At 41.6% G+C, this 22,541-nt stretch overlaps 1 long non-coding RNA gene across 3 annotated transcripts; it reads right to left on the bottom strand.

Annotated features, from left to right (window-relative positions):
- Nucleotides 1-1,467: 1,467 nt before the first annotated feature.
- LOC134421347 (uncharacterized) lies at nucleotides 1,468-21,803 on the bottom strand. Of its 3 annotated transcripts, XR_010028575.1 has the most exons (8): nucleotides 21,676-21,803; nucleotides 18,524-18,588; nucleotides 15,443-15,566; nucleotides 7,698-7,797; nucleotides 7,355-7,602; nucleotides 5,568-5,643; nucleotides 3,813-3,905; nucleotides 1,468-3,243 (listed from the first exon to the last, which is right to left on the bottom strand). It is a non-coding gene; the product is annotated as an uncharacterized LOC134421347 (long non-coding RNA). The 3 variants fall into 3 exon arrangements; XR_010028576.1 differs by lacking the exon at nucleotides 18,524-18,588 and having other exon boundaries at nucleotides 21,676-21,789; XR_010028577.1 differs by lacking the exons at nucleotides 7,355-7,602; nucleotides 7,698-7,797.
- Nucleotides 21,804-22,541: the final 738 nt, after the last annotated feature.

Genomic DNA, 22,541 nt, shown 5'->3' with positions numbered 1-22,541 from the left:
TCTTACATTTTTGCTTCATTGTGGTGTATCTTAACTGTAAGATTACCTAGTAACTAACCTATCCACCAACATTAAGGGAAGTAGTCAATTGTGGATATTGACAACGAAGGCAATTTATTAAAATGCGATGACTATATTTGTAACAATTAAACAACACTAATGATTCTGCCCAGGATTGGGATACATAGAATATAATACAATTTGCACTACTTAGTTAAGCAATATGATAATTCTCTAATTATGTTTCTGAGATTTGCAATGGGTATTTCAGGAGAGAATAAATAACAGCAAAGCCATGAATTATCAAAAATCCGTATTGTCTGTTGATCTAGACTGGCTCAAGGGAATCCATACTCACTGATGGATTTTTTCATTTATCATTCATTTACTGATGAGACTGTTTTTTATACACACACACATACACTTTTTACAGATACTTTATTTTATTGCAATATTCATTTAGGAAATCTCTCATGGTGGCTCACTGCCATTATAGTTTTTGTCCTCTTCTACCCAATATTTTCAGGCTGAGTTTGATAACCAAACACATAGTAAACAGCAAAAATAGAAGATCCATTTGTTATTGAGCAAAATTATATGGCTGAGTGTAGCTAGTGGAACTTAAAATATAAAACAGGGTTTAAGAGTTATTTCCTGAATCAATAGAAAGGATTTATTGACTAAAGGGGAGGGAGGGCAGTGCAGAAGACCCATTGTTTCTGTTTAAAGAAGCAAGATGAATGCATTTAAAATGTTAACGTCCTGGCTGAAAGTGTAATGTATTTTAGTGATTAATAATGCCTGTAAAACTAAACCATGTACCTAATACAGAATAATAAAATAAATAACATAGCAGAACTCTTTAAAGTGTGACAATAAATGATTGTTCTAATATTTTCTTCCACCTAACATATCATATTGTTTGGTTCTCCCATGTGCCTACTGCTGGGCCTGACAAGTGCTGGAATAGCATACATAGAGAGATGAAAGGCAAAGTGTGGGTATGCTGGGGGGGGAGGCATAATGAAAAATAATCTAAAGGAGGAAACAGAGATGAAAGGAGAGAAGGAAAGTTGAGCCATGCGCTAGATGAAGACAGTAAAATGAGTATTAATGGAAAGTCCTTCAGCTAGTACCTCCCAAAGCACCAGCCCCAGGAAGAAGGTGGCCCGCTCGACAGATTGGTGATGGGAAATAGAATCCATTCCTGTTGTTAGCTGTACCACACTTGGTCAAAGGCAGCAATAACCATATGACAGCTACTCAGTGACTTATAGGAAAAAATCCGGTTCAATCTACTCTGTGGTAAACAATAGGTCACTGTTTACTAGTAGCAGTGTAATACTGACACTGCTGTACTGTCACTCCTGGCTCTTTCTTTGCCTTATTTTTTGCTGAGAGGACACTCTCTTATTTCTTTAGTTGTATTGTTGTGAGGAGAATTTCTCAAGAAATAGAAAAATAAAATTATTCACAGCATTTTTTTATTATAAGCAAACATGTAAACATTTCTTTATTAAGTGGTCTTTATAAACCCACCTTCACCATGACAATAATAACAAGTAACCAAATATGTGAGTTTTCTTCTAATTCTTAGGGAAAGTGTTGACCAAACAGCAGAAAAGCTGATCATGAGTAGCCAGTATCCCAGGGAAAAGCTTGCACCAAGTGTCACATCAAATCTCTCATTGACTTTATGGCATAAAAGATCCTGCCCAGAAGTATTTTTTTTCTGCCTTCTTCTCTGAGCCCTGGCATGCAAGGACTGTTCTGGGTGGTTGCATGAGTAGCTGTTACTCTGTACCAAGGAATTCTTTGCTTCTGACAGGTGCCAATTATGCTGTGGACATCTGCCCTGAAGGCATTGAATCAAGCTGACAACTCATTTTATATCAATCAAACAACAACCATTTTCAATAATTTCCCATCCAGCTGGGACTGAATTTGCACAAGTGATCTATGTATTAGAGACATTACCAATCCACAGAGACATTCAGAACCATGATTATGTTCTGTTTTCCCACAGAAACTCTTGCGTCTGCACAAGAAAGCAACAACTTCTTCCACTATGCAGGAGGAGGCTGACAACTCAATTTTGGTCACTTTCTGCCAAGCTCAACTTGCAACAGTCAACTCACATCAGACTGGAAGGGGATTTCTACGCCCAGGCTTGCTACTTGCAAATCCTGTCTGTTGATCCTCTAATCAATGTGGATCTGTGAATCTGCAAAGTAATACTTTAGTATTCACTGCTGTTTAGCCACTGTAATGGGCATTTTTTCTAACAAACACATAGTAAATGAATGGGAGTTTTCATCCTGTTTTCTGAGTAGAAAAGGAGAGCTGGACTTATCACCAAGGCATTATTGGGAACAAGAGAAAATATGATGCAGAAATGTTCCAGATGGTAACATTTCTTCACTGTGATAGTTTATTTTCAAAGTGGTACTGGCATGAGCCCAAATCTCATTCTGCTTTGCACAGATAATACCTTCTTCACAGATATATATTCTTAAAATACACAATCCCAAAAATGCCTGGCACTGATTCTGTTCCCTTTTTGACCCATTAAACCATGATGTTGCTTATATGAATTCCTTCAAATACTTTATTTAACAGAACAGTACATTTGGAGGCAAGGAATTAGTAAAATGTTCTTCTGGAAAGGACCAAAACATTCCCTTTGCTAGTGTTTGAAGTACCTTTTGCTATCTGACTGGAGCTAGACAACTAACCCACAGACCTTGGGAATATGGTTAGCAAGCCAGAACAGGAGGCAGGCTCACCTTCTCCTTGTATTCTCTCAAGTGCTGTGCCTGCTGTTTGCATAAGGGGATCAGCTTTTATTATTCTACTCCGTCCCTGCTACTGTGCACTAGGGCAGCACAAAGCAAGATTTAGTGCTTGGATATGGTATTTGCTTGATAGCAATTGTTATAGTTATAGACTTCTGTCTTAACCTGCTGTTCTCCCATGCTCAGAATATTCTTTTTTTTTTTTTAATCCCTTTCATCTAAAATTTTTCATGCTTGTTATCAGCTGAAATATAATTTTTTTGGCAAGCCTGAATAAAATTCATTCATTCATATTTTGAATTATGCAAGGAAGTGGGTGTAAGGAGAAAGGTCTCTTTTTTGCACATTCATAATTCACAAAAAAAGCTGCATATTACAAGCTGAAACTTTCCAGGTGGCTAGTTTTGACTGAAGGGTAGTCTTCATGCTAATTACAAAGAGAGAATGACTGAAAGAAAAATGAAAGAGAAAAATTAAAAATGACACATATTGTGATTAACTCATTTGTTTTGTAGGTGTGTCATACAAAAATTACATTGTGAGCCACTTAGAACAAGTTTAAAGTAACAATTTCATTTAAGTTAAGATGAACTACCATAATTACATAATATCAATGTTTTGTGCTGCAATTTCACTAAGAATCTCCTTACAGAAGCTGCAGAAGCTTTTACTTATGCAAATGTGGAAGCTCACAGTGAAATCAGTGCAGAATCTTATGAATCATTAACTTTGGCCAGAAAGCCATACTGGGGAAGGAGGGAATGGTGTGCAGTGGCAGCAACTGTTCCTGTGCTCTGGGTCTCCCTGAACTCTGGACTGCTGAGGAAAATAACTCAGGGTTTTTGCAATTTCTTCCAACTTAATACACATCAGGGACAGCAAACCACTAAAGCTTTGTTATTCTCTTTTCCTTGCTATATTCCATATACTTGTGGACATAACAGGCAGCACATAATCTGACCAGCACTGTGTGACTGACCCTCCATGGTAACAAAGGACTGCTTCAGCAGAAGGTACCTGGCCAGCACAAGCTGGGAGTGTTAGAACAGTTTCCTTTAACCCATGGAAAAAAGGTACTGTGACATGCAGCTCCACGTTCTCATGAAACACCTGGAGATAAAATACATGCATAAATAAAGCAATATAACTGTAATTTAAAACATCTGAAAGAATAACTGGCAATAGTAATGGCTGACTTTGCTCCACATGGAGCAAAGATGAGTTCAGAACTTCCCCATTACTAAGTTCCCAGTAACCTACTGGAGACCAAAGAAGGACTGTTGGATTCAGTGTAGGAATCTTCATCTTTTTTTATCTCTTGAATTTTGGATGAAATAAGGATAAATAAATTTTTCCCAGTGATGCTGCTTTTTTTACAAAAACACGAGTGAGTGAGTTCTGAGACATACTAGCTTCTGTAAGTAGAAATTTAAAACTTAACCTTTATTATTCCAGGTCCCTATTACAGGAACAAAAGGTCTCGATCCAGCCACTGAGTGGGGGGATGCTACAACAATTGCTAAATAGAAAAGTGACAGCAGTGCCTGGCAAAAATATGGCCACATGAGAAGTCCTTGGTCTTATGTTTACAGTCATAACTGGCATAAGATCAAACCTCAGCACTGGGGAAAAACTGGATAAGAGTCACATCTGTTTCAATTTATAAATTATCTATTTTAATCAAAAAGTGACCAGTGCTAGTGAGAGTAAAACTGATGCAGAGCTATGAAGGAAATGTGACAGCTCTCTTTCTTCTGAATGCCTGATATTGCCCAAGGTGTAATGCCCATATCAACTCTGCTGGAGCCCTTTCCTACTTTCCACTCATGGCAGTATAATGAATGGGATATTGTATCTCTTGTTTTTCAGCAGCCCTGTACTGCGGTGATTCCATAGCTGTGTCATACTGCAGATATTTCTTGCTGGTGATCCTGTTCTAGCAGAAACTTGGAAGAAATTATTCATCTTGTACTTAACCCATTACTTGCAAGTTATGTTCAGAGTATTTTTAATAATCTGTTATTTCCTTCATCAGGTCTCTCTCTCTGATTATGTTCTACAAGTATTCCAAATAGCTTCCTCTGAAAACTCTTCCTGCACCTGTATGATAGTTACATTAACTCACAAGGATTGCAGTGCCCAAAACACATTCACTCCAGCTGGATTTTTACTTGTCTATTTTTCCTATCTTATTTGCACCCTTGCATGAACTACAGTTCAATGATTGCAATTTGAGCACTCCTTCCTATCTAGCTGAACAATCTTCTCCAACACACCACCATCCTGATGTGTAATCACTCAGGAGACATAATCATTCACTTAGAACTAAAATAATTCTCCTACTGTTTGCTCCTTGCCTCTATTCTGCCCTTTTTCTCTGATTTATTGCATTATATTTCTTATGGAAATATTTTGACATCCATCCCCTCTATTCAAGTCTTATACCCACCCTTGGAGGGAGTGCTTTGAACAGAGGAAGGCCAGGATGAGTGTGTATCTCACATACTCACCCTTTTATTCCAGTGTCATTTCCCCCACCTCCTCATTATATTCTTGAGTCCTTCCCCTCCTTCTAGTTTAGCTGTACCTACTCTCTTTCCTAGAGCTGAGTCCTCCCTTCCCTCCCCTGCCCCTCTAGTAAATGTCAGAAAATATTTCCTCACAGCCTCTGCTACTCAGGATCACGTCTGAATATAGGGATCCTGAACCCCAGCCTTGTCTAAGCTCTCTAAATCACTTGACCCTAAAAGGTTGCCACAGGACAGCACTTACCTACAGTGCAAGCTGGAGAGAAAGTGCTACAAAGGCACTGAATTCTTCCAGGTCTGAGATCTGCAGCTTATTTAGACTGCAAGAAAGAATTTAGTGAGCCAGAGCACTGAATTTGTTACTTGTTAAGCTTAGTCAAAATTACTATGAAATTCCTTAATTAAACATCTCAAGCTGAGAAGCAAAATTCTTTCTAGTCCAGCCACCACAGTGCCCCACTCAGTCCTGTACCTTTGCCTCTTCCTTGCTGCTCTCATGTTACCTCATGTGCTGCCTGTTGTTTTTGCTTGCTACGAGTGTCCCTGGCCCCCCTCCACTGCAGAGACAAGCAGAAAGCTCTTTATGCCAAGTATTGACCTAGTGCTGTGCACCAGCCCAGGCTGCAAGTGCATCTTGAATTTCTTGCTCCCCTGGGAGCATTTGATTAAAGGAGGATTTTCATGGTGTGTTGAGATTCAGAACGTGGTGCTATTCAGTAGCTGCTGGTGGCAGCTCGGAGCTGGAACACACACTGGGGCTCTACTCCCTCTGTGATGATAAACTGACTCCTGGGACAGGGAATTCTGCATGATTTTCCCCGTGTGCAGAAGAGCACAAACAAGGCCATGCTCACACTTGCTGCCAGGCTGCTGTTCCTGCACTTGGGGACACAGGTTTCACCCAATTTTCAGTGATTCTCAGAAGATTCACAGAAAGCTTCCACACCTGCTCTCTAATGTGCCTCTTACAGCTAAAGAACTTGAATCAGCTTCACTGTTATTGCAGATGTGTGAGGTCAGTTTGGAAACATTTGGAAACTGAGGACATTTTGTGAGTGTCTGCACAGGGCCCCAGAGCAGCACTTGCAAACGCAGGACAGCTCACAGCACACTGTACCCTTTACAGGCCTCAACAGGCTCAGCCTAATTCACACACACACATGTGCTCCTCAGAGTGCTCACTGGAATACACAATCTAAATTAATTTCTGCTTTATAAATCTTGAAAAGCTTCTCTATAGTCTAAAGAGATGGCTCTGGAGTCACAACACAGATGTGTACAGTTGTAAAGAATACAGTCCACAATTTTGTTTCTTTCTTCTCTTCCTAGTGACTGAAGTTTTAATTAATAAAAACTACGCTTACAATGAAGTAGGAAAACAGAATCTTTTAAACAAAGGTATGTATTTCCTTTATTTCCTATGGTTTGATTTATGGATCGGCAACCTTACCACTTCAGCCAGAACTCATAAAGCAGAAAAATTATTTTAAAATTAAGTTGACAGTGCGTTAGGATGAATTATGGATACTTTTTTTGGCTTCTGACAGTAATTTGCTGCAGGATATTCTTCTGGCTGAGAAGCTGTAAACAAGACACAGCAGCAAAAATACAAGCAAAGTAAAAACAAGTAAAAGAATTAGATCAGCTATAGTATTAATCATTTTGATGCTGAATTTGGCTACTTTGGGTCTAAACTAAACTAACTGTATTTATTTAATAGTATTTATTTTTCTATTCATTTATCCATGGTAAATATATCCATGTGTATGTGTTCTCCCTCCAAGAATCATTGCATCTCCATCATGAGGAAAACAAAATAAAACTTTTTAAATTACCACAAAACTCTTTAATTTATTTCAAGTAAAATCTGCAAGAGGGGTATTCTATAGCTCCATTTTACATATCATATAAACAAAGGTTTCCCTGGTACATTTTCCCACAACTCCTTATGCTGCTAACTTGTTGAAATTGTGCCTCTGTTTATAGTATTAACTGGAGCCCAGGACTACAAGGAGCTGCTGAAGCACTCACCCAAGAGACCAGCCAGAACACAGGCACTGCAGTGGAAGGGTTAGTGAGCAGGATGCTCAGACACTCATTTCCAGCTTGGGGTGGCCACAGCTGACTGCAGTTACACCTGGCCATGGGATGTGCACTTCTCCATAAGAAAGTTGTGGATACTGAAAAGTTAATGAAGGCATTTTCCAGCTCTGCAGGATGTTTGCTGTTCCTTTCTGCTGTGCTGATGCACATGACTGTGTATCTTGTGCAAGCAGTCACTGGACACACAAACCAGGATGTGAATGTTCAAAGTCATTGTATTATTAAATGAGGAATCATATCTAATTTAATTAAGGGATAAATATACTCTTACAAGTAAGCAAATGTCATCAGGCAATATCAGTTATACTTGCATATCTTTCCAGTCATCAGAGTGTTGTAAAAACCTTCTCATTTATGGACAGTATGTTTCTCTGAAAGAGGAAAAGAAGGTTTTTTCAGGTGATGCATAAAGCAAGAGTTCAAACAACTTGACCGAAGAGTATCAGCAAGTAAACTAAAAATGTATCCTATCAATAAAATCCAAATGGGAATATGTCATAAGGGTAGTGTTTTTGCAGTTGGGTTGCAGGAATTTAATAGGCAAGGAGTTGAAAATTATGACCAAGACAGCTGGGTCTTGGCTTCATGCCTGCTTTGCAGTCTGCATAAAAAATTTGGAAATTATCTTGGAGCTTCACACAGTTATCAGTTCTGACGTGTCCTAATGACTGAAAGTAAGATGTTTCAAAGAAACAAGTTGATGATGATCCAAGTCTTCATAACATGCATGTGTTTGCCTTCTCATGGTATTATTATCACATAGTCTAAATTTAGACAACCTCAGACATTACAAAAATCAATGTTTGCATTGCAATTATAAAATTTCTTACTTCTAAAATCCAAAGATTGCAGAACAACTATTTCAGAGAGCAAACAACAGAATATTTAGAAGAAGGAAGCAAATATTTTGTTAAAATAATTTTTGGGAAAAGCTTTCAAGGCTTTTGAAAAAGGCACAGTCCTTCTTTATGACCATGTGGAGCTTAAAGGGTCATTGAGCAAGTTCTACCATCACTACATACAGACAATAAACTGTGGGAACTCACAAAATCCCAGGCAAGGAGATTCCCCTTACTTCGGAAATCTGTAGATTTTAGACATATTTTTTCATAGCACTTTGTGATATCATGTATCACAGTACTTTGTGCCATCACTTACATGGGTGAAGCAAAGACTGGCAGCAATCCGACAGCTCACTTTGAACTGAACAACCACGTGAGATGCTGACACAGAAAATCACCCTTTGATTTCTCAAGAGTTAAATTGCATCTTCAAACCAAGTCAAGCTCCATTTGGAGTAAGCTATGGTGTCTTTCTAGTGCATTTCTGCCACTGGTTATTCTTTCTTTTTTGTTTCTTCAGATAAGAAATGTCTGCATCCTAGCTGCTAATGAAAGAAGAGCATAATTCTGAAATGCTTAGTCACTTTTAAACTTTTTTTCTGATTCTGGGAAGAAGTGACAGAATCCTGTAGTTAACATGATTCAAAAGACATGGGGGAGGAGAAGGTGGAGAAAGATTATATAAAATATATTTATATTGCTTCTACAACTGAATTGTTTTCAGTATAGTGTCACGCTCTCAGTGTGGGGGAATTCTGCATGTGTCATGATTCTACAGATGTTCCTGCACACTACATGCAGCTGCACTATTTGTCATGGGCAAATTTAATAGCAAGATGCTTGTTATGTGTTCCCTCTAATTTTAGTTCACAAAAACATGGAGGGGAAAACCCCCACTACCTGATAGCTTGCTTGCTTCCTTCTTTATATAGCCTTGTAAAATACTTTAAAACAAATATTGGGAACACCCATCTTTTGTACTAAATTCTGTAACACCTGCAATTACGGCTCTATTCCCTTTGCTAGGATGATCTTGTTCTTTCTAATGTTTATAATGCTAATTAAGTAATTTTAAGTACCTGAAGAGGTCATATTTCTAACAGCAGGGGTTCTTCAAGAGCTTGATCCTTCAAAAGGGGGAATAATTTCTGCTAAGTCCTGAGTCTGCTCTGTTCTCAGTGACTTGCAGGTGAAATTCAGAAGCATTCCATACAGCAGCACATCAGAGCCAAGTGCTGTCAGTAATTTTACAGAGTCAAACTCAGAGGAGCTTTCATATTCTTATAATTTTAAAATCCTGGATCCCTCCTCTAGGTATTCTCTGTCCTGAACTTTTTTGGTCCATGGGCAGTGTGTTGAGGGAACCACACCCTTGGGTTCCAGCTTCTTGCAGGAAGTAGAACAAGATTTTTCAAGTAGAAAAGGGAAGAAAAAAAGAAATAAAGGGGTGGGGGGATGGATGGGAGAGTGCCTTCACTTGGAAAGCCTGTAAGATGCTGAAACATGGGCTGTCTAGTTAGTGGCAAGGGATGTAACTGAAGAACTGGCAGTGCAAGGAGAAATTTGGACTTCAGAGAACAAAACTGACAGCTGAAGTAGAAGCACATCCAACTACACCAAACAGGACAAAACTCAAAAAGAGTTCTGTTGCTTCTCAAAAGCTACAGAAGGTGTTAAGAGTGTTACACTACCAGTAAGTGTATGAACAAAAAATAGATGTTATAAATGAAAAATTCAAATTTAATTACTGCACCTCCTACAGTACAAGAAAAACATTAACCTACTCCAGTGGAGGCTATAGCAGGAAACCTGTGAAGGAGAGGCTGAGGGCACTGTGGTTCTTCAGCCTTAAAAAGGCCAAGAGGGCAGGGGGATCTCCTGCTGTCTGGAAATGCTTCACAAGAGGCTACAAAGAAGACAGAGACAGGTTTTTCTTAGATGTGGATATGGACAGAAAAGAGGCAACCTGCAGAAGTCAAGAGAAAGTCTGACCAGGGATTAGGAAAAATCATTTACCATGAGGGTGGTGAAACATTGGCAGAAGATCCCTGGAAGGCTGTGACTCCCTCATCTCCAGATGACGAGGTCTGTGTGGCCTCTTCTGGAGAGTAATGACATTTAACAGATCACCCAGATATTAATATCTATTCTTGTAACATAAAAAGATATATATTTACATGTACAGCTGAAACTCTGAGTGCTTTTAAAACATAAAAGAAAAGATGGATCACCAGGGTGGTTTTTTGCGATTGCAAAATCACATTTTCAAAATAAATGTACCATTTATGTACAATTTTATGGGAGGTGGCTTAAAGCACCTTAAATTTTGTACATGGTGAAAACTGCATATATGTAAAATACAAAGTCATCTATCAAATTGATGGAAAAGTTCTTGTTTGTAGGAAGCTGATCAGATAATTTTGGAAATGTATAACAAGTGCTTCTGTTATTAAAGGTGTGCATCTGTGAACACAGTCTGCCAAAAAAAACCCCTGAATACTGAGTCTTTTCAGAAGAATGCTGACAAACAGCATTGAACTATTTAATAGAGACATGAAGATATTAGTTTCCAGTCTTCAGATGATTACTTAGATGAAAAGGTGAACAGGTGTGACTATGACGTCTCTCATTCTGTTTCTAATCAATCTCAAATCATATGTATGAGATCTAGTTTTGTGTAGAGACCCAACTTCAGAAATTGTTGTGAACGACCTCATGTAAAACCTGCCTGCTAGTGCCTGTCTGTGTGTCTGTATGTCTGCTGTATCTTAGATTCATGCATGTTTCTTAATTATCCTATACCTTTATCAGGTTACACTATGGTCTCCTGCAGCTACAGGAATTTTTTACTTAGCACTACAAACTATAGCTCTCAGTTTAATAATCACAGTATTCCTGCTGATTGGGAAAATTATATTGGCAATGAAAATCAAATACTTTTTGTTAGCTGGCCTCCTGATGGCAATGAAGAATTACAAGTCAATCAGACTTTGAATTACTCTAATTCAAGAGAAGTTAGGAAAGTGTGAATGTTTCCAAGATCTGCTGCTCAGTCATGACTCTGCAGTCATAGCAGGTTTGCAAATCCTTGCTCTGCATTTCACAGACTACTCAAAGTGACTTTATAGCCCAATAAATGTGATTTTGCCATTATTGGTAAAAAGCAACAGGGTTTATATTGAGGCGACAGTGTAGGGACTCAGCAATGTTCTGGCTTTTTCTGGGCCTACATAGATTTTAACATGGTTTAGCTGTGATAGCAATTGTCCAGCTGTGAGGCACTCTTGACTAGATTTGTTTCAGTTTAACTCTAGTTTAGGATAATAACAAATGGTTATTCATTGTGAACTGAACTGCCTACAATTCTAGAGTCAGCTGTGGGGAAGAGTGCAGACACATTTGACACAAATCACCATTTAATCATAGTTAGATTATAGTGTTAAGAAAACATAAAACTAAATCTGAGCAGACACCAGGCTCAGAAGAAAGACATCCTTCTCCCTTGAGTATCACACAAATCCTGGTGATAATTCATCGTAATACTTCCCCATTTCTTTTGAGGAATACCAATATTAAAATCCAAAGGAGAACTGGGGGAGTAAGTGCAACATCATACAAGAGGGAATTTTTAGTGTAGCAACTCTATTTTTAATGCAGTCTTCCTATACTCCTATATATTAAGTAATTTTGACTATTGGATTGTTAAAAACATTAACTGGACTAACAATAAATTTTTAGATTAGTTTATATTCTTTTGCCAGTACATTTTTGCCACACAGAAGAGTTAGAGTGTAATAGCACATCATAACATCACCAACCTGGAAGCTGAAACAAGCACTATAAAGATCCCTGAAGCTCACAAGCACTTTTGGCCAGTTGCAGTCAATGCTGCTGTGCTCTATTTTCTCATGGACAAGCTGAATAAAATCAATCCAGTGAATTAGCTCTCACTGAAGGTTACCACTCAGGAAGAGGTCAGTGTGTTTGCGTGCTGCTGTTTTAATCAGTGCTGCCACTAGTGCTACCACTGGCTTACCACTTTCCCTCTGGTCACAGGCTTTTACTGCTGATTTCGCAAGGCAGTGCAGCGAGCAAAACACTCTGAGAACATGAGGCTGAGTGTAAAGAACCCAAATGCCTGTGTAACACTCTCAACTGTCATTTACCTTGGTCGCTTTGAAAGGGTAAAGCTCACTTTCACAGCCCAGTTAGCTCTCCCAGTAGAGCACAAACCCTGCACGAGCTCCCATTCACCACTCTGTGTATGTACACCTGTTTGTGTGGCCAGGCAGCCCACAGAGCAGTCCTTTGCCTTAAGGTTTTCAGCTCTCCCTTGCCTGCCTTCCCAGTTCAGCACGGCACAAGGGAACATGGACAAGTTTGTGTAGTTCTGATTGGGTCCCCTTGCTGTAGCTTGAGCTGTTCGTGCTGCCAGCTCGCTCTGCCAGGCCCCTGGAACACTCCCTCACCAGGGAAGAACATCAGTCTGAAATGCTTCCTACAAACTGCATTTGCTCTGAACCAGTTCAGGCTGCTTTCTTGTCAAGGACAGAGAAGTGTGACGGTTTCACAAATATTATTGTGGCTGGGGGGCACCTCTGCAGGGACAGCAAATTTTCTCACTCTCTACTTTCCATCTTCATCTCCAACACTGGGAAATGCATCAGCTTTCAAAGTAGCTCTTCATGTCCTGAGGGCTGCTGCTGCCACATGTATATATTCCCCCTAGAACGAGCTGAATGGGAAGAGTGTTGTATAACGATCTCTCATTTAGCTTAAAGTGTCATCTTTTCCTTCACTGCACTTTGTCTGTCAGAAGTGTGCTGAGTCTTGTGCAGCTGCATTCTCGCTCTTATTCGGCACAGATCTCTTCTAAGTTCTGCACCCATACCAAGAGTTTCCTTCTTGCCTTTGAAAAGAGTGACAAACGGGTACAGAGCAGAGGAGCCCAAAGCCTACATGCATATGAACCAGGACTAGGATGAAAATATTAACCTGCAAAAAGAGATTTCTTTGGCTTCTAGTGCATATGATCTGAGCTGGAAAATAAAATTCCAAATGGAGAAGAAAAAGGGAAGACAGAAATTCAGATTCAGATATTCAGATGCTGACCCTACTTATTTTCAGAGCCCAGAATATCTACTATACTGAAACATAAATCAGCCAGCCAGTGAATGCTTGCCCAGTATCCTCAAGGTTATCTAGAGGTCAGCTACAAGCATCTTGCATGAGGACATGTGCAATGACTGACTTCAGCAAGGTGACAAAGACCTTCTCTGGTCGAGGCTGGGATGCTCAGAATGCTCACCACCACATGGCAGGGCCCCGCCTTTCTCACTGAATTATGTAAGCAAAATACAGTTCTGCTCAGAAAAAACACACTCTATTAATTATTTAAAAATTAACTGGGGTTAAACCAGTTGCCATTGTCAGGCATGCTAACCTTTAGAGCACATACAGCATTAAATCATGGATATCTATAGGGAGTTCCCTTGGATCATTTGATCAAATTATGCTCTTAAAAGTACACTTCAAAAATGTCATCCCCGTGTAGGAGGAAAAGAAAGAAAATAAGGCAATGAAATTAATGGAAATTTGGAGAAATGAAATGTTGTCTCATGTATTTTGACAATGTAGGCATCAGTAGGTTTGCCAGACAGATCAGCTTCAGATTTGACTTGAGCAAATTAAGCTAGTCTAAAGCACAAGCTACTTGCTAATAATTTTCTTGGCTTTTTCCTCTTGAACCATTTTACATTTTAAAAGCATTGGCCATGCATCTCCCATGTTTGAGGTCATTCTCCAGCCTCTGGGAAGAAAGCTGACAGCTGACAGGGCAGCCAATTTCTGGTCACAGAAGTGTTTTAAGTAACAAGGTACACAGGCAGCAAGAGCAAAGGGGGAAAAGATGTGAAGTTGAAGAAATGAGAGACTGCTAAAACAATAGGGTATACACAGCAAGAGGAAAGAGCAGTGAAATACCTGAAGGGCTCTGACAGATAAATCCCACTGCACCAATTGTTTGTTACCCTGCTTTGCAAACAGCACACTGTAGGCACCCTTCCTTTGCAGAGATCTGCTGCTGCACATTTCTTTCAACAATAAGATGTCAGGGAAAACTGGGCATAGCTCAGGGATCCATAATAATACCAAAAAAGAGAGAAATGATACCCAAGAAAAAGTGATGCCGGTGAAAATCAATTGCTCATCACCACCAAAGCAATGCCCAGTCTGAGCTTGAGCTGCAGCCCCCAGCCAACTTCCATCTCTATTTTATACAGAGAGCATGATGCCATATGGCAGGGAATATCCCTTTGGTCACTTGGGGTCAACTGCCCCAGCTGTTGTCTTCTCAACTTTTTGTGCACCTTCAGCCCCATCGGTGGTGGAACAGTGTGAGGAGCAGAAAAGGCCTTGAATCTGTGTGAGCACTGCTCAGCAATAATTAAAACATCTCCAGATTATCAACACTGTTTCCAGCACAAATCCACAACACAGCCCCACACCAGCTGCTATGAAGAAAATTAACCCAGAAAATCTACCCCAGTCAAAACTAGCACAATCTTAAACTGAGTTTACTGGGCTGTAAGACATTTGGTGGTGTCAGGATTTTTATTTGTGAATGTGATAAATCTGGCTGAAGCCTAAGAAACATTTTTACAGATTGCTTTAAAACAGTCTTATACTTTACTACTGTCTACCCTCACATACATGCTATGATTTTATTTTCCATTATTATGATGATGTATTACAACACCAAGTAATAAAGACTGTAGTGAATTCAGATTGGAGAATATAAACATCAGTCCTCTTGTTTGATTTTTCTAAATCTTCTTCTGACCTAAGCACATATCCTCAGTCTGGTCATAATCCACACCTTGACCATATGGTCCTCTACAAGAAAACAAAATAATTCTAGGCAATTAAGACACTTGCCCATATCCATTTCATCTGCTACATCTTTGGAGGTACAAACAAAACACTGGATGGGAAGATGTGCTAATGCTGATAGTGCTTTAGATCACTTGATAATCTTTTTCCTGTGATAGTTATTACTGAATGGAAATCAAATGTATGCATGTTAGGACCAGTAACAGATGGCACTTCTGTTCTGTGAGGAAGAAATAGGGGCAAAGGGGCAGCAAAGTTGAACCTCCCCCCTTCCCTGTCTTACCAGGATTCATTGTGTTGCCCTCCTGTTACAGTTGGCTGTGACTCTTTCTTGTTATAAAGAGATGTCAGAAGTTAGAGAGAGACAGACGATAACCTTAAATCCTTTACTGCATTTTACCAGGATTCTGAAAAATAAAAAATAAAAAAATAAAAGCCAGCTGAGGGAGTTGGAAAATGTCAGTGAGGCATTACACAAAGAACTTGATACATTTGTTGACCTTTCTTCTTACTCCACCCTTCTCCTCTAAGATGGATTTAGTAGTAGTGAGTGCTTAGTGCTATAAGTGCTTTCTTAAAAATAATTTAGATGCTATTGGCTGTCTGCCTGCACTTGGAAGACATAGCTGTTTCAATGAGCCCCTGCTGAAACGGAAGAAAAGGGGTTTATTGAAATGCCTCCAAAAACGCACCAAAATTTCATTTTTCCCCTTGCCTGCTGAAACCCATCTTGTTCTTGCTTTTACAGTCTTTTGTTTTATTTTTTTAATTGTACCATTGTATCCAGGGTCTTTTCATTCTTCTCCGCTATTTTACGAATGGCGTGTGTGGTATTAAGAGCTGAAGGCAGAGATGAGAGGAGAAGTGTTTTGAATTGACTAATTTGCAGGCAAGAAATAAAGCTCTTGTAAGGTGGTCCCAGGGGTATCTTTGCCATGAACACTATTTGAAATGACATGTAATCTGGTACATTTCAAAGGCAAAACATTTCCTATTCTAAAGTATCTTCCTGAGCCAGGGTTGGTTTACCTGTTTCCAGAGAATAATAAACTCCACCGAGGCCAAGGAATCTCCCTCTCTCCCCTCTCAAAATTCCTGTTCGTTTTCAAAGGGGCAATTGCAGCCAACAGTTTATTTCTGTCCTATCCTTTGCTGCTCTAATGGCTCAGAGCTCGCTACTAATACATAGCTGAATGCACCTCTGGATTAAATACCAAGCAACAGAACCCCGCACATCCCTGTACAACACAATAAATAATGGCGTGGAGCTCTCTTGTTGTTTCTTACAACGGTGGAAAATTTAGGTCTTGTGCAGACTTTTAAAATTTTAAGCATTTCAGCATATAACTTTGATCTGGCAATTTCTTAATAAAAACTGTTCCTCTTCTAGAAAAATCTGAGTTCAACTGACCTTGGAACATTGTATTAATACTCCTTCTCAGCACAATTCAGTGTCTCTAGCCTTGCTGACATACTAAAAGTCTTACACACAAAAATCCACATTAATTAGTTAAGGCAGAAATTTCAGAAAAAAATTTCTTTATGTTTAGAATTTTGTCCATACTTTGGTGAAGGCTTAGGTGGTCTTATAAATTGACACACTTAACCACCATCTGTAAACATATTCATATACTCTAAGGAATGTTTCTATATGTGTATGATTTAAGCTTACTCTATCCCGAATCGTTTTAAAAGATTTTTAAATGTTTCTGAAGAGGAAGCTGGCCACAAATAAACCCCAAAGCTTTTGAGAAAATAAACACTGATAAATATTACAAATAAGTTCTATTAATTTCACAGCTGTTCTAAAGCTTTTAGTTACCGAAAAACAAACTCATGCTTTGTGAACATTCTGAACTTAGACCACCGTTTTGACGTTTACTTGACTTTAACTCTCCATGAAGAGAAATCAGGGTACAGAGTGTCTACAATAATGACCCTACATTTTTATATTTTTAAATTTATATTATATTTATTTTTAAAAATAAAAAAAACTTCAGTTACATTTATTTTTAAAATCCACTTGCTTGTGCTCAAATGTACAGGCTCCACATATTATTTTTTCAATTGTGGACAATGTTAAATAAATTATGTTACTTGAAGAGAGATACTGAAGGTTCCTGGATAGAACAAGCAAAAGAAATGGATTTGAAATGTCCAGAAAGGAGAAATTTCTAAAGGCATGAAAAGTGACAAGTTCTCTCCTCAACCTACTATTTATGTGAGGCAGCAGAATGCCCAGGATGACTTGTGCTGTCAGTTTGCATCACCAGTCTCAGACCTTTGATTTTGTACTGTGAGTGACCCTAACATGTTTTGCATTTGGATCTCTACCAAATAGAAGTCATGACAAAATACTATGCCCCACAGACAGGTCTTACACCTTGCTGTTTTTCACGAGGTTCTGTCCACTGTAATTCTTCATTTATGGGAACTTAGCCCAAATGTAACTTGGAACTAAACGTGCTCAGTGTTCACAAAAACTTCCAAAGAAGGCAGTGCTGTTCCCCAGTAGTGTTTATCTCCTGGACTCCTCCCCTTATCAATCCTGAACTATTAGATCAGTCTGGACTAAATACTAAAAACCATGAGAAAACATAACACTTCCCATGAAATAAAAGAACTTTCTGCAAGTTAGTTAGCAGTACCACTGGTCCTAGAAATTCTACCACAACCAGAGAAATAAACCAGGCCTTTCCACGACTGCTGAGTGCTGTCACACGTTAACACACCGATGGCATTACACCTCCAGCACTCAGGGTCTGAGCAAAGTTTCAGGGCTTGGCTCAGGCAGCTGCCTGGGGAACACACTCTGCTTTCTGAAATCAGAGCTAGCTGCTTGCTCTGCTGTATCTGCACAAGTATACCTGAGCAACAGATTTAACCCCACTGAAAATTTGCTAACCCTCCTCTGACCCAACTACTTCCTAATACCAGCATAAAGACTTCTATTAAACCTCTTCCATTGCCTGTGTGTAATGTCACCTTCAGTGAGACATTAATTTATATTGTTTTCTTTAGCTAAATTTCTAACATATCCACTTCAGTGTGCACTGAAATATTCATATAGGCAATATGTAGGGAAGCCATCAGCAAGAATCAATTGTTTCATTCTGGGATGCTTTTCAGACACAAGAGCATTTTGCTAATACAGAATACCTAGCTAGAAAGCAGCACAATATCCTAGCTCAGCTGATTGATTGAAATTGTATTTTTGAGGGCTGTTTTTTTTTCCTTTGGTGACTCATGTGAGGTGGTGCCATGTTAACACTATGTGTAGAACACATGCTTGTTTGAACACTTCATTATTTGGCTCAAAGTAGTACAGTATATTGTTCTGTTTAGGGAACAAGTTTGAATTTACCATTGACTCAGGAGAACTTCACAATGTATCGCTGGGTCAAGGACAGGAAGCTGCAGCAGAAATAGCTGTGGAAAAGGCATCAAAAGAAGGCCACTGGGTTATACTTCAAGTAAGTCAAAGCTCTTCATTACATCAGTGCTGCACTGCGGTGCTAAAAACTGAAGCGTTTCAAAATAACATGTGCCTAGATGAAAGAGTACTAAATAGTGATTTAAAACTTCCTTTGTCTTTGCCACAAGGGAAGCACACAACTTCATCTCTGTATGTGAGATCGCTGAATAGCACATAAAATATGAATTGCAACTATCTTGCATGTAGGGAGTCAACTCACATATTTTCCCAAGCACATGATATCTGATTTACTAATTTATTATCCATTAAAAAAAATCCTTTAGTAAATAAATGTGTAGCAAAAAGAATTGTTATGCTGTATAATCAGATGAATAGATACAAACAGGGAAGATTGCTGTCATTATGCAGTGTATTGTGCTAAACAGATGCACACATTTTTTTTCAAATATTGTGCAATATCAAACTGCTTCCTTATGTCTGGGTTTTTCTTGTATCAATAAAATGTTTGAAATTTCAAATCAATAGCTCACTGGGAGGCCTATTTTTTCCTCCCTTCTCCCCCCTCTCCCTCCTTATCTCTGAATATTTATTTTGTAGTAAAGTGGTTGGACACATTAGAGAAATTACTGAAGAAAACCAGGGAAGGAAGTCAGCAGGGCGATTGGTTTTGAGTGTGGGGAACCTGCTCCTTTCCCTACAGCACATCTCATTCCAGAGTGGATTTAGGAAATCTCCCATTAAAATAACTGATAAGCCACTACCTGTAACACTGCCTGATCACCGTGCTGCACTGGATAAATTTGACCAGGCAAGCCAGAAATAAAACTTTAAAAATGTGAGTATTGAACTCTTCATTTTAAAGCCACTTGAAGTCACTAAAAGCCTTTACAGGATATGCAATAGCAAAGCAGAATTAATTTAATTTCTTAAAGATTTGTTCACATATCATAGAGCGACTGCACATCTATCACCAAAAAAGAAAAAAAAATCAAACAAGAAACTACTTCTTTCAATTTTAAAGCATCACATACAGTTTCTAACCAAGTACCTGTCTGTCTGCATGGGAAATGAAGAATTTGCAGTCACTACGGGTAATTACTGTAGTACAGAACAAGAATTTATTTTGGTTTAATTTAGCTTAGTTTGGTTTATCTTGAGATGCACAACCATGTGGTTTTGTGTCTCTGGAATATCTTTTACATATTCTGAGCATGCAGTGCACTAGAATTAGGTCTTCAGCTGAGGTAAATCAGTGAGATTCACTACACCAATTTATATTCCTATGTGTTTGGTCAAAAACATTTGGATCAAACATCAGAGGCAAGCATGGCTCGGCTGCTAGGTTATCATATTTTCCTCTGTCCTTTTCATTTTCTGTTTTGGAAGGCTTTTAATGAAAACAATTTTTCTTACTGACTCTTAAAAGATATTTACAAACACAGGTGTATATAGGTAGTAGTTGTAAGCTATGATCACAGATATGGTCAAAGAAATCAAGTATCTCTTTAGGACATAAATCTGTACTAAAGAAAGAGCATCCAGCATCCACCCGAATGCTAAAAAAACTCCGCAATTACAAAACAAAAACCAAACAAAAACCCAAACAAATTGCTTTTTCGGCACTATATTCTATAAAACCTCTGTAAAAATTACAAAGGCTTTTCTTCTTTTTCTCTTGTATAGAATAACCACTTCCAGCAGTAAAAAAGGGAAAAATCGCCAGCCACCCGCGCGGCGAAGGGAATGTCACCCAAAGTGCTGACAGACAGACGCACAAAGAAACCCGTGGCTGCAGGCACAGCCTCGGCCCGTTCGGCACCAACTTCTGCCGGGGCCGTGGCTGCGCCGGGCCCGCTGCGGCCCCGGCCCCTCCATCCCCGCGGCGCCGCCTTCCCCGCGCCCGCCCAGCTGCGCTCGGGGAGCCGGGCCGGGCCGGGCCGCACCTCCCGGGCCGGCGGCTCTGCCGGGAGCCCGTCACCGGCTCGCCGCCCTGCGGCAGCCCGGCCCCGCGGGGCCCGCCTGGCGCCCGGGGCAGCGCCCGTGCCCCGGCCCGCCCTCCCCCTGCCCGCGGCGGCCTGGGCCGGGCAGCGGCGGCGCGTTCCCGGAGCCAGAGCGCCCCCTGCCGGCGGCTGCCCGCGGGCCGGGCCGAGGCGCGGGCGGGCTCGGGGGGGCTCGGCCGGGCCCGGACCCGCCGCGGGAGTCCCACGGGGAGCGCCTTTGACCCCGGGCAGCGCTGCGCGGCTGGGACGGCGGCCTCGGCCTCCAGGGGAGCTTTCCCTCTCGCAGACGCTCGTGGGGACGCTGGAGTGGGGCCATACGGGACTCGCCACGCAGGGCCGCACTCCCAGCAGCCGCTGCCAACAGCACTGGCGGGCAGAGCGTGTAACCCGCCCCCCACCCGGAGCCTCCCGCCCGGGCGCCTGTGTCAGCCCGGTCATTACCAATGCAGGAGCCAGCGCGGCCGGAGCGGTGTCAGCTGCATCCTGCACTTTCCTCTGCAGTTTCCACCAGGAGGGCAGGGATGTGACATGGGCAGGAGCCGGAGGTCACAGACCTGCTGGGCTGAGGCGACTCGGCCGACAGCAACCCCGGGCGCCAGCCCGAGCTGGGGTTTGTGCCCGGGGAAAAGCGCACACGGCCTTGAACGGGTCCGCTCCATTAACCCGTTTAAAATGGCCACAAGCATACTGCTCTTCCTGAGGAATTACACCTTAAACAGACTTGGCTGTTTAATAAACCAGCCCTGGTCCCCTGCAGCGGTGACCTCTGATCCCGTAGCAATGCAAAGATTTCTTGTAGCGCCGTGCCCGCGCTGCTGCGGCCGAGCGGCGATAATGACCAATGGTCCAGGTGCGGAAACTACTTCAGCGAGAGACAGGTGGAAAAGTCCTCTCCCACATCTGTGGGGCATTTGGTGATTATCTCTCTGCCTGTGGCAGTGGCCATGGCTGGGGGGCCGAGGGCTCCTCACTGAACCCGGCATTTGTCAGATGGTGATGGGAGCAGGTAGCAAAAAGCTCCTTCCCAACCCGTGCAAGCCGAGCGCGGCGGAGACGGGCGGTCACAGCCCTCGTCCTCACCTGCGAGCACGTTTGCCATCTCACCTCCTCCTCCTCCCCCGCAGCCCTGAGCAAGGCAGAAAGCTCCGAGCGCCACCGGCGGGGGCTTCACAGCCGCGCTGCTGTCCCTGGAAGGAGGCAGGGCAGGGAGGGCAGGCAGGGCAGGGAGGGAGGGAGGGCAGGCAGGGCAGGGCAGGGCAGGCAGGGCAGGGCAGGGAGGGCAGGCAGGGCAGGGCAGGGCGGGCAGGCAGGGCAGGGCAGGGAGGGCAGGCAGGGAGGGCAGGCAGGGCGGGCAGGGAGGGCAGGGCGGGCAGGGCGGGCAGGGCAGGCAGGCAGGCAGGGCAGGCAGGAGCGCTCCGGGCCCGCTCGGCCGCAGCCCCAGCCCGGGCTCCCCGCCGCCCCCGCCGCCCCTCACCTGCAGCGCCCGCCGCGCTCCGGCCCCGCTCCGGGAGCTCCCGCTGCGGCACGAGGACGGGCATCCGAGGAGACAAGGGGAACAAAAGGACGAGATCAGAAAAAGGAATAAAAGAAGGAAATGTAGCGAGCACTAAAAACAAGAGGAGGAATTTTCCCCGTGGGGAAGAGAGGGAAGCGCCACTTACATGAGGTTTTCTTTCCCTCTGCAATTTCTGCAGAAATTCTGACAATGCACGTGCTCGTTTTCCCTTTCCCAGCCCACACAAACCTGTTGTTGTTTTACTTTCATTATTTCACTTTAATGTATTAGAAATGCTGAATCATAAAACAGGGGTTAGTGAAAATGGTATTTATCTTACAGAAATAAGCCCCACATGATTTTAAAGATCCCCACACTACTGCTGTTATTATTATTATTATCATCATCATGCATCTTGGCAGGTTGAAAGGTATCTCAGAACAGTAAGAAT

Source organism: Melospiza melodia, chromosome 8 (genome assembly GCF_035770615.1).
Source record: "Melospiza melodia melodia isolate bMelMel2 chromosome 8, bMelMel2.pri, whole genome shotgun sequence".
NCBI classification, from domain to species: domain Eukaryota; kingdom Metazoa; phylum Chordata; class Aves; order Passeriformes; family Passerellidae; genus Melospiza; species Melospiza melodia.
This window is presented reverse-complemented; position numbering and strand designations above follow the sequence as displayed.